Here is a 14484-nt window from a genome sequence, read left to right as displayed (position 1 = left end):
CTGGGCACCCTCATCCCATCTGTTGTTCCACCTCCACTCACAGATTGCATAAAAAAGAGGGAAGGGGTTGGCAGGGTGCAAGTGCAACATGGGAAATTAAGAACTCAATAATAGTTCATTTTGGGGATTGTAGTTTTATAGGTACTTCATCTATTTTTTTTAAATATATTTTATTGATTTTTTACAGAGAGGAAGGGAGAGAGATAGAGAGTTAGAAACATTGATGAGAGAGAATCATCGATCAGCTGTCTCCTGCACATCTCCCACTGGGGATATGCCCGCAACCCAGGTACATGCCCTTGACCGGAATCGAACCTGGGACCTTTCAGTCCGCAGGCCGACGCTCTATCCACTGAGCCAAACCGGTTTTGGCTTGTACTTCATCTATTAATAGTATCAGAGAGTCAGGTACTGAAAATAAAATTTGATTACATTTTTGCTTAACAGAATCACACAGATAATAAAAGCTTCCTAGATAAGAAAATTTGATCCAGAAGATGTGTCTATCAACTGCTCTCCAGCTGCATAGTTGGGAATTAAATTCAGTCAGCACTCCAGTGGAGAGAGTTCAGAGCCAAAGATAGCCCACACACCTTGAATTATAGTAAACATCGAGTCCAGGTGAATATCTTTATTGAATAAGTCAACAGGAAACATTCCATCACGGAGCTTATAAAATCCTCCTGGAGAAGAAAGGAGAGGAACACTTTCCTGAACATTCAAATGTAAAGGGAAGTCTAGAACAACCTACTGCAAATGTAGAGGGACATTTAAGGAAATAATTTGCATAATATGATGCAGAAAGACATGGCTTCCATGACAAAGGGATAGAAATTTATGACTAGAGAACATGCTGCCATTGAAATGTAAGAGGATGAGACCAGAAGGGAGTTGGGTTCATTGCAAAGCTATTAAAAATGCAACAGTTGAGTTGCTATCCACATTAAAGGCAGTAAACTTCAGGGTGGACAGAAAGCAAAGGAACTACTGAGGTTCAGAACAAATGCTCTGATCTCTCCTGCATGCAGAGGTAAAGTAGAAGGATTTTTACCCAAGATGATGTGAGTGGGCATGGATAATGGGTGCTGAAGATAGCAGATAGCCAACCTCATAATTTCAGATTTTCCAAAGAAGGAGGCAAAACAACTGAAATGGAAGCAATAATAAAAGATGTGATTGAATCAATCTTCCTGAGTTTGTTCTATGGAGGGTGTATTCACCATGTTCTAGGCCAACAATTTTCAAACTGTCTCACTTCATGGCACACAAACAAATTGCTAAACTTCTACAGCATACTAATATATATATTGCCCATCTGACAAAAATAGATTAATTTTGATTGATTTACAAAAAAAAATCATAGTATTTACCTACACTCTTTGCTCCAAAGTGCTTAAAAAAGAATTAGGTGTCTATACTTGTATGTAAGGATTTCTGGTAACAAGAATTAACAATCAGACGCAGCCTTATTATGTGACATGACCAATAAGATGCAGCTCTATTACATGACCTAGATATTTATGGTTCAAGACAGGGCATTCACACCAGAAGGCTATTATTTTTTAACTTTGGTAATAAGGGAAAAGAGGCTAGTGCCCTGACTAAGTAGTAAGGTATTGCATGTTTATTGCAGCACACTGATTGAGAATTGCTGTTCTAGGTAAAAAAAAAAAAGGGAAACGTCTCTATCTCTTCCTTCTGCTCTTAATTTTGGAGTAGCGATCTGTGAGGCAGTATGAGGAAGGAAGGTCCTTATTCCGAGGATCTTGGGTGGTGTCTAGGAATAGAAGTACATAATAGATAGAGCGTGTAAGTCTTCTGTAGTATTTCTAGAAAGGTCTATGTCAGTGCCTTCTTTTACCTTTAAATTGGTGCTGCTTAGGCCTACCTGGTCAGCAGCTGTGAATTTTAAGAGATCTGGATTAGTCAGGATTCTCCAGAAAAGCAGAACAAATAAAATAGGATGCATGCAGCCCTAGCCAGTTTGGCTCCATGGATAGAGCATTGGCCCAGGGACTGAAGGGTCCCAGGTTGTTTGTTTTTTTTTTAATAATGTTTTTTAATAGATTTTTTATTGATTTCAGAGAGGAAGGGAGAGGGAGAGAGAGATGGAAACATCAATGATGAGAGAGAATCATTGATCGGCTGCCTCCTGTATGCCCCCTACTGGGGATTGAGCCCACAGTATGGGTATGTGCCCTTGACTGGAATCAAACCCAGGACCCTTCAGTCCGCAGGCCGACGCTTTATCCACTGAACCAAACCAGCTAGGGCTGAAGGGTCCCAGGTTTGATTCCAGTTAAGGATACATACCTCGGTTGCAGGCTCAATCCCCAGCCCTGTTTGGGGCATGTGCTGGAGGCAACCAATTGATGTGTCTCTCTCACATTGATGTTTCTCCCTCTGTCTCTCCCCGTCCCTTCCACTCTCTCTAAAAATCAATGTGGGGAGACTCTCTCTTCTTTTCCTCTCCTTGAAAGGCCAAATAAAATGATACAACAGCATGGATGGACCTGGACAGACAGCATTATGCTTAGTGAAATAAGCCAGTCAGAGAAAGATAAATATCACATGATCTCACTCATATGTAGGATATAATGACCAACATAATCTGATGAACAAAAATGGATCCAGAGACAAGGTGGCACTGAACAGACCGTCCAACCTTGGGGAGAAGGCGTTTGTGTGTGTGTGTGTGTGGGGGGGGCTGGTGGTGGTAAGAGATCAACCAAAGAACTTGTATGCATGCATATTAATTAGCATGACCAATGGGCACAGACACTGGGACAGTGGGGGCTTGCCCTCAGGGGTGGAAGTGGCGGGAGAGGGGTTAATGGGGGGGGGAAGAGATGTGATACTTTAGACAATAAAAAACAAAATGGGCAAAGGATCTAAATAGAGATTTTTTTGAAAGAGGACATACAGAAGGCCAAGAGGCATATGAAAACATGCTCAAAATCACTAATCATCTAAGAGATGCAAATCAAAATGACAATGAGGTACCATCTCACACCTGTCAGAATGGCTATCATCAACAAATCAACAAACGACAAGTGTTGGCGAGGATGTGGACTAAAAGGAACCCTTGTGCACTGCTGGTGGGAATGCAGACTGGTGCAGCCACTGTGGAAAACAGTATGGAGTTTCCTCAAAAAGTTAAAAATGGAACTCCCATTTGACCCAGCAATCTCACTTCTAGGAATATATCCCAAGAAACCAGAAACACCAATTGGAAAGGATATATACACCCCTATGTTCATAGCAGCACAATTTACAATAGCTAAGATTTGGAAACAGCCTACGTGCCCATCAGCAGATGGGTGGATAAAATGATGTGATACATCTACATTGCTGTAAAAAAGAAGGAACTCTTACCATTTGCAACAGCATGGATGGCCCTGGATAGCATTATGCTTAGTGAAATAAGCCAGTTGAAGAAATATAAATATCACATGATCCCACTCCTTTGTGGAATATAATGAACAACATAAGCTGATGAACAAAAATAGATCCAGAGACATAGAAGCCTCAAACACACTGTCCAACCTCAGAGGGAAGGCTGGGGAGAAGGGGGTGAGGGGTAAAGAGCAACCAAAGGACTTGTATGCATATAAACATAACCCATGGACACAGACAGTAGGGAGGTGAGGGCATGTGCTGGGGGATGGGAGTAGCCGGGGAGAGATCAATGGGGGGAAAAGGAGACATATGTAATACTTTAAACAATAAAGAATTAAAAAATATCAATGGGGAAAAACATCCTCAGGGAGGTTTAACAACAACAATAAAAAAAGATGCATACATATACATATACATATACATATACATATACATATACATCAGATCCCTTTATCCATGGATGCAATTTATGTGGTTTCAGAACACAAAATATTTGTTTTGAAAATCTTAAATGAGAAATTTCAGAATTAAACACTTCCTAAGTTTTTTTTTGTTTGTTTTGTTTTTTAATGTGAAGATGGGGAATTTTATTTATTTATTTATTTAAATTATTTTTAAATTTAAATTCTTTATTGTTGAAAGTATTACATATGTCTCCTTTTTCTCCCATTGACAGCACCCCGGCTGCTCCCTCTCCCCCTACTCCCCACCCCCAGCACTTGTCCCCATCCCCTTCTGTCTGTGTCTTTTGGTTATGCTTATCTGCATGCATACAAGTCCTTTGGTTGGCTGATCACTTACCCCCCCTTCCCACCCTCCCCTGCCTTTTCTCCAAGGCTCGTAGGTCTGTTTGATGCTTCTATGTCTCTGGATCTATTTTTGTTCATCAGTTTATGTTGTTCATTATATTCCACAAATGAGTGAGATCATGTGATATTTGTCTTTCTCCAACTGGCATATTCGGCTTAGCATAATGCTCTCCAGTTCCATCCTGCTGTTGCAAATAGTAAGAGTTCTTTCTTTTTACAGCAGCATAGTATTCCATTGTGTAGATGTACCACTGTTTTTTAATCCACTCACCTGCTGATGGGCACTTAGGCTGATTCCAGATCTTAGCTATGGTGAATTGTGCTGCTATGAACATAGGGATGCATATCTCCTTTCTGATTGGTGTTTCTAGTTTCTTGGGATGTATTCCTAGAAGTGAGGTCACTGGGTCAAATGGGAGGTCCATTTTTAACTTTTTGGGGAAACTCCATACTGTTCTCCACAGTGGCTGCACCAGTCTGCATTCCCACCAGCAGTGTGCAGGGTTCCCTTTTCTCCACATCCTCGCCAGCACTTGTTGTTTGTTGATTTGTTGATGATAGCCATTCTGACAGGTGTGAGATGGTGCCTCATTGTCTTTTTGATTTGTATTTCTCAGATGATTAGTGAATAAGTTTTAACTTGAGCACCATTCTGGGTAGTGTGATGAAATCTCATGCCATCCCGCTACATTCCACATGGACGTGAATCATGCCTTTACCCAGTTTATCCATTCTGTACGCTCCCCACCTCTTAGTCACTCAGTGGCCATCTCAATGAACAGATAGACAGTAATGGTATGGCAGTGCTTGTGTTCAAGTGACCCCAATTTTACTTAATAACAGCCCCAAAGCAAAAGAACAGTGATGCTGCCAATTTGGACATGACAAAGACATCTGTAAGTGCTTCCTTTAAAGGGAAAGGTGAGTATAGCACAATAAAATATTTAGAGAGAGAGAGACAGACCACATTCACATCATTTTTATTATAGTACTAGAGGCCCGATGCATGAAATTCGTGCAAGGGGCTCAGCCCTCGCAGCCCTGGCTGCGTTAGCCGGCCCTTGCAGCCTCAGCCGGTCCTCACAGCCCCTCACAGCCTTGGCTGGCCCTCACAGCCCCAGCTTCATCCAGAAGGTTCTCTGGAAGGATGTCTGGAAGTTCGTTCAGCTGTTCAGTCTAATTAGCATATTAGCTCTTTATTATATAGGATATTATAATTGTACTACATTATTATTTTTAATCCCTTCCTGTGCCTAATTTATAAATTAAACATTATTGTAGTTATGTATATAAAGGAAAAAAGCATAGTATATATAGAATTTGATACTATCTGCAGTTTCAGGCATCCACTGGGAGTCTTGAAACACATCCCCTACAGATTAGGGGGGAATATTGTATACACATACATACATATATATACACGCATTGATATACATTGATATACATCCTACCTATCTATGGAATTGGCTCAGGCTGACAAGTTCCAATGTCTGCAGGGTTTGTCTGCAGGATGGAGACCCAGGAAAGGTGATGTGTAATTTTAATCCAAGTCCAATGGTACCTCATTGTCAATCTGACAATCAGAAGAACTGATGGTGTAGATACAGTGCAACAGGCCAACAGGCTGCTAGGCTCTGGATTCAGGAAAACCTGATGTTTTGGTTGCAGTCTGGAGGCAGGAAAAAGCTGATGTGCCAGTTTGAAAACAGGCAGGCAGTAGGAATTCTTTCTTTGTGTTCTCTTTAGGGCTTCAACTAACTGGATGAGGCCCACCCACATTAGGGAAGGTAATCTGCTTTACTCAGTCTATTAATGTAAACATTAATTTCATCCAAAAGCCCCTTCACAGAAACACTGAAAATGATGTTTGGGCACCTTGTATCCCAGTCAAGTTGACATATAAAATTAATCATCACAAAACTCTTGCCTGGCTCTGATCATATATAGCAATTTTAATGTCATTTATCTTCTGTGGTTGGGGGTACTGGGAACCAGACTGAATTTGGAATATTCTGGAAACACAGGACCCAGTCTCTTCTATGTCTAATAGGACTACTTCTGGGCATTGGACAGGGATCTCAGAAACAAAAATCCATACTATTTATAAGCATCTCCTTGAGAAGAGAATCACAAAAACCTACCTCCCATTCAAACCGGTGGCGGATGGGTCCTCTGGGATGGGGGGAATGAGCTGCTAAGAAAGCCACAAACACATTGCTCACATAGATCTGTGTTTCTTAACCTTGACTGCACACTGGAAACACCTAGGGAGCTTTAAAAATATAGATGCCTGGCTCTCACCCAGAAATTCTGAATCATCTAGTCTGGATGTGGCCTGGGCTTTGGGATTTAAAATAAAATATATGCAGTAGCATTCATTTCTTTGGATTTACAGACCTATCAGTTTTAACACATGCACGGACTCTTGTAACACCCACCACAATCAGAAAAATTCTAACACTTCCAAAATTTCTGTGGTTTCCCTATGAGGTTCCCCAATTTTCTTTTTTCTTTTTTTGTTGTTGATGCTATTACAGATGTTCCAATTCTCCACCCCCTTTACCCAACTCCACCCAGCCCCTGGCCCCCCTCCCATCTGGCCATCATCACACTGTTGTCTGTGTCTATGGATTATATCTATACAGGGTGTCCCTCAAAAATGTATATGCACTTTGCGTGATTATAAACTCAGTGTTTGTTAACATAGAGTTCATTTTCAAAATTAAAAGACTCTATAGAGATGAATAATTTTTTTGGTCAATGCCAGTTTTCAAACTGATGACTATTATAGTCCAGGCATTGCTGATAACACAAAGCAATGGAATCATAAACATCAAGAATCATTTCATTCAGTATTTGTGTGTCTTTGATTCATTGATTATTGCCGGTTTTATACTGTAAACTTTATACATTTTTAAAAATTCTTTATTGTTAAAAGTGTTACATATATCTCCTTTTCTCCCCATTGACCTCTCCCCGACTACTCCCAGCCCCCAGCACATGCCCTCACCCCCCTACTGTCTGTGTCCATTGGTTATGCTTATATGCATGTATACAAGTCCTTTGGTTGATCTCTTACCTCCCCACCCCATCTTGCTCCTGCCTCTCTCTGAGGTTTGACGGTCTGTTCGATGCTTCTCTGTCTCTGAATCTATTTTTGTTCATCAGTTTATGTTGTTCATTACATTCCACAAATGAGTGAGATCATGTGATATTTATCTTTCCCCATCTGGCTTATTTCACTTAGCATAATGCTCTCCAGTTCCATCTATGCTGTTGCAAATGGTAAGAATTCCTTCTTTTTTACAGCAGTGTAGTATTCCATTGTGTAGATGTATCACAGTTTTTTAATCCACTCATCTGCTGATGGTCACTTAGGCTATTTCCAAATCTTAGCTATTGTAAATTGTGCCGCTAGGAACATAGGGGTGCATATATTCTTTCTGATTGGTGTTTCTGGTTTCTTGGGATATGTTCCTAGAAGTGAGATTACAGGGTCAAGTAGGAGTTCCATTTTTAACTTTTTGAGGAAACTCCATATTCTTTTCCACAGTGGCTGCACCAATCTGCATTTCCACCCGCAGTTCACCAGGGTTCCTTTTTGTCCACATTCTCACCAGCTCTTGTCGTTTTTTGATTTGTTGATGTTAGCCATTCTGACAAGTGTCAGTTGGTCCCTCATTGTCATTTTGATTTGCATCTCTCAAATGATTAGTGACTTTGAGCATGCTTTTATATGTCTCTTGACCTTCTGTATGTCCGCTTTCAAAAGTGTCCTTTGTTTATCTTCCTTTTCTTAAGATGTATGAGTTCCTTATAAATTTTGGAGCTTACTAGATCCTTACTAGACACTTATCAGGTATAACATCGGCAAACATATTGTCCCATTCAATGGGCTTTCTTGTTGTTTGTTGATGGTTTCTTTTGCTGTGCAGAAGCCTTTTATTTTGCTGTAGCCCCATTTGTTTATTTTCTCCTTAGTTTCCATTGCTCCATTTCCCTAGGAGCTGTATCGGTAAAGATATTGCTATGACATATGACATATGTCTGATATTTTCTTGCCTATGGATTCTTTTAAGATTTTTATGGTTTTCCATTTTATGTTTAAGTTCTTTATCAATTTTGAGTTTTTTGGGGGTACGGTGTAAGTTGGTTGTCTAGTTTCATCTTTTTTGCATGTATCTGTCCAATTTCCCCCAACACCATTTATTGAGAGACTGTCTTGACTCCATTGTATGCTCTTGCCTCCTTTGTCAAATATTAATTGAGCATAATAGCTTGGGTCATTTCTGGGTTCTCTGTTTTGTTCCATTGGTCTATGTCTGTTCTTGTACCAGTACCAGGCAGTTTTGAGAACAGTGGCTTTGTAATATAGCTTGATATCTGGTATTGTGCTCCCTCCAACTTTGTTCTCCTTTGTCAAGATTGCTGCAGCTATTCTGGGTCTTTTTTTGTTCCCTGTGAAATTTTGGAGAGTTTTTTCTAGTCTATGAAATATGCAGTTGGTATTTTATGGGGATTGCATTGAATCTATATATTGCTTTGGGTAGTATGTACATTTTAATGATGTTGATTCTACCAATCCACGAACATGGTATATTCTTCCATTTGTTTATGTCTTCCTCTATCTCTTTTTTCAATGTCCTGTAGTTTTCCGAGTACAGGTCTTTTACCTCCTTAGTTAAGTTTATTCCTAGGTATCTTAATTGTTTGTTTTTTTTTTTTTTTTTTTTTTTTTTGGTGCAATGGTAAATACGATTGTTTTTTTTTGGTTGTTGTTTCTCTTTCTGTGAGTTCATTACTGGTGTATAAAAAAGACAAAGACTTCTGGGTGTTAATTTTGTATTCTGCTACATTGCTGAATCATTTAAGTTTAGTAGTTTTTTGATGGAGTCTTTAGGATTTTCTTTTCTTTTTTTTTCTTTTTTTAATTAAATCTTTATTGTTCAGATTATTACATTTGTTCCTCTTTTTTCCCCCCATAACTCCCCTCCTCCCAGTTCCCGCCCCACCCTCTGCCCTCACTCCCCACCCACTGTCCTCATCCATAGGTGCACGATTTTGTCCAGTCTCTTCCCGCATCTCCCACACCCCTTTCCCCCCCAAGAATAGTCAGTCCATTCCCTTTCTATGTCCCTGATTCTATTATGATCACCAGATTATTTATTCACTTGATTCTTAGATTCACTTGTTGATAAATGCATGTTTGTTGTTCATAATTTGTATCTTTACCTTTTTCTTCTTCTTCCTCTTCTTAAAGGATACCTTTCAGCATTTCATATAATACTGGTTTGGTGGTGATGAACTCCTTTAGCTTTTCCTTATCTGTGAAGCTCTTTATCTGACCTTTAATTCTGAATGATAGCTTTGCTGGATAAAGTAATCTTGGTTGTACGTTCTTGGTATTCATCACTTTGAATATTTCTTGCCATTTGCTTCTGGACTGCAAAGTTTCTGTTGAGAAATCAGCTGACAGTCATATGGGTATTCCCTGTAGGCAACTGACTTTCTTTCTCTTGCTGCTTTTAAGATTCTCTCTTTGTCTTTTGCTCTTGGCATTTTAATTATGATGTGTCTTGGTGTGGTCCTCTTTGGATTCCTTTTGTTTGGGGTTCTCTGCGCTTCCTGGACTTGTAAGTCTATTTCTTTCACCAGGTGGGGGAAGTTTTCTGTCATTATTTCTTCAAATAGGTTTTCAATATCTTGGTCTCTCTCATCTTCTGGCACCCCTATAATTCTGATGTTGGTACACTTGAAGCTGTCCCAGAGGCTCCTTACACTATCTTCGTATTTTTGAATTCTTTTTTCATTTTGCTTTTCTGGTTGGGTGTTTTTTGCTTCTTCGCATTTCAAGTCTTTGCCTTGATTCTTGCACTCCTCTGGTCAGCTGTTGAGAGTCTGTATAGTATTCGTTATTTCAATCCGTGTATGCTTAATTTCTAGTTGGTTCTTTATCATAACATCAAGGGTCTCATTATATTTCTTGAGGATCTCACTACATTTATCGGCAGCTTCTAGACCAGCCGTGGGCAAACTACGGCCCGCGGGCCGGATCCGGCCCGTTTGAAATGAATAAAACTAAAAAAAAAAAAAAAAAAGACCGTACCCTTTTATGTAATGATGTTTACTTTGAATTTATATTAGTTCACACAAACACTCCATCCATGCTTTTGTTCCGGCCCTCTGGTCCAGTTTAAGAACCCATTGTGAGCCTCGAGTCAAAAAGTTTGCCCACCCCTGTTCTAGACAGTTCTTAAGAGACCTTAAAAGTGTGGTTCTGAACTCAATATCCTCCATTGACAGTTTTGTCCTGTTTCTTTGTCTCCGCATTTTTTATGCTTTCTTGGTGCACCCCCTAGTGGTCTTTGTGCGCAGTCTTGTTGTAGTTAAGCCTTGATTGTTGTCCGCAATACCGGGGGTGATTTGACCTCCAGGCTAACTGGCTATGAGAGTCAGCTGTGTCTGCAGTGGGAGAGAGCTTCTGTGCTGGATCTCTAGGGTGGTGCTAATCTAGCATTTGCCTGAGGCTATCCGGCAAATGGCTCTCTGCGCAGGGCTTGGGCGGGGTGGGTCCCCGGGGATCTACAGGGCAGGCCGGAGTGAGCAGTTATGGCTGCTCTCAGTTCTGTCCCTAGGGGCTCTGCCTCACAGAGTCCCAGCAACTGCTGCAAACCTCGGAGAGAAAGCTGCCTTCGAGTTCCGACTGAAGCCAGACAGTCCCGCTTCTCCCGTTTGAGTCTGGATCCCTAGAGACTCGCCAGGATCTGGAGCTCAGAGTCTGAAACTTCCTCCCGATTGAAAACAACAACCGTGCCCTCCGCCTCCAGCCCACTCCGCGTGCACTCCGCACCTTAGTATTTCACTTCAGCACTGCGCCTCCTCTGAGTCTGGGTATGATATTCTCTTTCCTCCCAGTTGTAGAATTTCCACTCAGCCAGCCTTCCTGTGGTTCTGGATGATGTCCGTTCCGTCTTTTAGTTGTTTTTTGAAGTGGTTGTTCGAGGCAGCAATCTCCGGCATTAACCTATGCCGCCATCTTGGTTTCTCCTCATCTACTTCTTCTAGGATTTTCTATGTACAATATCATGTCATCTGCAAATAATGACAGTTTTGCTAATTCTTTTCCAATTTGGATGCCTTTTATTTCTTCTTGTTGTCTGATGGCTATGGCTAGCACTTCCAGTACTATGTCGAACAGGAGTGGTGAAAGTGGGCATCCCTATCTTGTCCCTGTTCTTAGGGAAATGGTTTTAGTTTTTGCTCATTGAGTATGATGTTGGCTGTAGGTTTGTCATATAAGGCTTTTATTATGTTGAGGTATGATCTCCATTCCCATGTTGCTGAGATTTTTTTTTATCAAGAAAGGGTGTTGGGTTTTGTCAAATGCCTTTTCTGCATCAATTGATATGATTATGTGATTTTTGTCTTTTAATTTGCTTATGTGATGTATCACATTTATTGTTGCATATATTGTACCAGCCTTGCATCCCTGGAATAAATCTTACTTGTTCATGGTGTACGATCCTTCTAATGTAATGCTGGATCTGATTTGCTAGAATTTTGTTGAGGATTTTAGCATCTATCTATGTTCATCAGGGATATTGGCCTGTAATTCTCTTTCTATGTAGTGTCTTTATCTGGTTTTGGGATTAGGGTAATGCTGGCTTCATAGAAAGAGCTTTGAGGTGTGCCTTCCTCTTGAGGTTTTTGGAATAGTCTGAGGAGGATAGGTTTTAGTTCTTTGTATGTCTGGTAAAACTCCCCTGTAAAGCTGTCCAGACCAGGGCTTTTGTTTGCTGGAAGTTTTTTTATTATCTCTTCAATTTCCTCCATAATTATCAGCCTATTCAGATTTTTAAATTCTTCCTGATTGAGTTTTGGAAGTTTGTATTTTTCTAGGAATATGTCCATTTCTTCTAGGTTGACCAGTTTGTTAAAATAGTTGTTAATAGTATTTTTTTAAACAATCTTTTGTATTTCTTTGGGGTCTGTTGTTATTTTGCCTCTTTCATTTCTGATTTTGTTTATTTAGGTCCACTCTTTTCTTCTTGGTGAGCTTGGCTAGAGGTTCATCAATCTTGTTTATCCTTTCAAGGAACCAGCTGTTGGTTTTATTGATTTTGTGTGTGTGTGTGTGTGTGTGTGTGTGTGTGTGTGTTTTACTGTTTTGTGACATATTATTTATTTATTTATTTATTTTTAAAATATATTTTTTATTGATTAAGATATTACATATGTGTCCTTATCGCCACGTTGCCCTCTATCCCCTACCCCCCCCCCCCGCTCATGCCCTCACCCCATGTTGTCCGTGTCCATTGGTTAGGCCTATATGCTTGCATATAAGTCCTTTGGTTGATCTTTCCCCCTTACCCCCACCCTCCCCTACCTTCCCTCCAAGGCCCGACAGTCCAATCAATGCCTCTCCGTCTCTGGATCAGTCCTTGTTCATCAGTTTATGTTGTTCATTATATTCCACAAATGAGTGAGATCATGTGGTATTTATCCGCTTTCCAGTTCCATCCATGCTGTGGCAAATGGTAAGAGTTCCTTTTTCTTCTTCCTCTTCTTAAAGAATACCTTTCAGCATTTCATATAACGCTGGTTTGATGGTGATGAACTCCTTTAGCTTTTTCTTATCTGTGAAGCTCTTTATCTGACCTTCTATTCTGAATGATAGCTTTGCTGGATAAAGTAATCTTGATTGTAGGTTCTTGCTATTCATCACTTTGAATATTTCTTGCCACTCTCTTCTGGCCTGCATGGTTTCTGTTGAGAAATCAGCTGACAGTCGTATGGGTACTCTCTTGTAGGTAACTGACTGTCTTTCTCTTGCTGCTTTTAAGATTCTCTCTTTGTCTTTTGCTCTTGGCATTTTAATTATGATGTGTCTTGGTGTGGTCCTCTTTGGGTTCCTTTTGTTTGGGGTTCTCTGAGCTTCCTGGACTTGTAAGTCTATTTCTTTCATCAGGTAGGGGAAGTTTTCTGTCATTATTTCTTCAAATAGGTTTTCAATATCTTGCCCTCTCTCTTCTTCTGGTACCCCTATAATTCTGATGTTGGTACTCTTGAAGTTGTCCCAGAGGCTCCTTACACTATCTTCATATTTTTGGATTCTTTTTTCTTTTTTCTTTTCGGTTGGGTATTTTTTGTTTCTTCCCATTTCAAATCTTTGACTTGAATCTTGGGATCCTCTTGTCTGCTGTTGGATCTCTGTATATTATTCTTTATTTCAGTCAGTGTATGCTTAATTTCTAGTTGGTCATTTTTCATATCCTCCAGGGTCTCACTAAATTTATCGGCGGTTTCCATGAAATTCTTGAAAAACCTTATAAACGTGGTTTTGAACTCTATATCCAGTCGTTTGCTTTCCTCCATTTCTGTCATTTGTGACCTGTTTCTTTGTCTCTGCATTTTTTATGCTTCCCTGTGTTGGTAGAGTGGCTTTGTGTGCTAGATGTCCTGTAGGGTCCAGTGGCTCAGCCTCCCCAGTTACCTGAGGTGGACACTCTTGGTGCACCCCCTTGTGGGCTTTGTGCACAATCTTGTTGTAGTTATGCCTTGATTGTTGTAGGTATCACTGGGAGGAATTGACCTCCAGGCCAATTGGCAGTGAGAATCAGCTGTGTCTGCAGTGGGAGAACTTCTGTGCTGAAGACACCCTTCTGGGGCAAGACTTGCTTCAGTGGGGCTTTGGTGCTCACTGGGTCTGCCCCCCTGAGTGTGTCCCTTATGGGTCTGAGGAGTTGTAATCTGGATGGTCCCCCTCTGACAACTGGGTACACTGGCTCTTAGATCTAAGGAGGTGCTAATTTAGCCTCTGAGGTTACCCAGCAGGAGCTACAAAGAGAACTGCAGATTCATTGATAACCCATTTGTTGTTTAATAACATGCTATTTAGACTCCATGTGTTTGAATGATTTGCTGTTTTTGTAATTGTCATTGATTTCTAGTTTCATGCCATTGTAAACTGAGAAGATGCTTGATATAACATCAATCTTCTTGAATTTGTTAAAACTTATTTTGTGTCCTAACACGTGGTCTATCTTTGAGAATGTTCCATGTGCACTTGAGAAGAATGTTTATTCTGCTGTTTTTGGATAAAATGTTCTGCAAATCTCAATTAATTCCATCTAATCCAGTGTTTTGTTTAAGATTGATGTTTCTTTGTTGCTTTTTTGTCTGTGTTATCCATTGATGACAGTGAGGTATTAAAATCCCCTACTATGACTGTATTGCTGTTGATTTTTCCCTTAAAGTCCACCAAGATTTTCTTTAT

General features: G+C 40.3%; 1 protein-coding gene across 1 annotated transcript in view; it reads right to left on the bottom strand.

The window, feature by feature from the left end:
• The window catches only part of ADRA1A (adrenoceptor alpha 1A), a gene marked incomplete at its 5' end in the record, with an annotated part of 196598 nt that overhangs the window by 30016 nt on the left and 152098 nt on the right, over window positions 1-14484 (bottom strand). The gene's annotated exons all lie outside the window — the stretch shown is intronic.

Source organism: Myotis nattereri (assembly GCF_964212035.1).
Source record: "Myotis nattereri genome assembly, chromosome: 5".
NCBI classification, from domain to species: domain Eukaryota; kingdom Metazoa; phylum Chordata; class Mammalia; order Chiroptera; family Vespertilionidae; genus Myotis; species Myotis nattereri.
The sequence above is the reverse complement of the archived record's forward strand: the minus strand, read 5'-3'. Positions and strand labels throughout refer to the sequence as shown.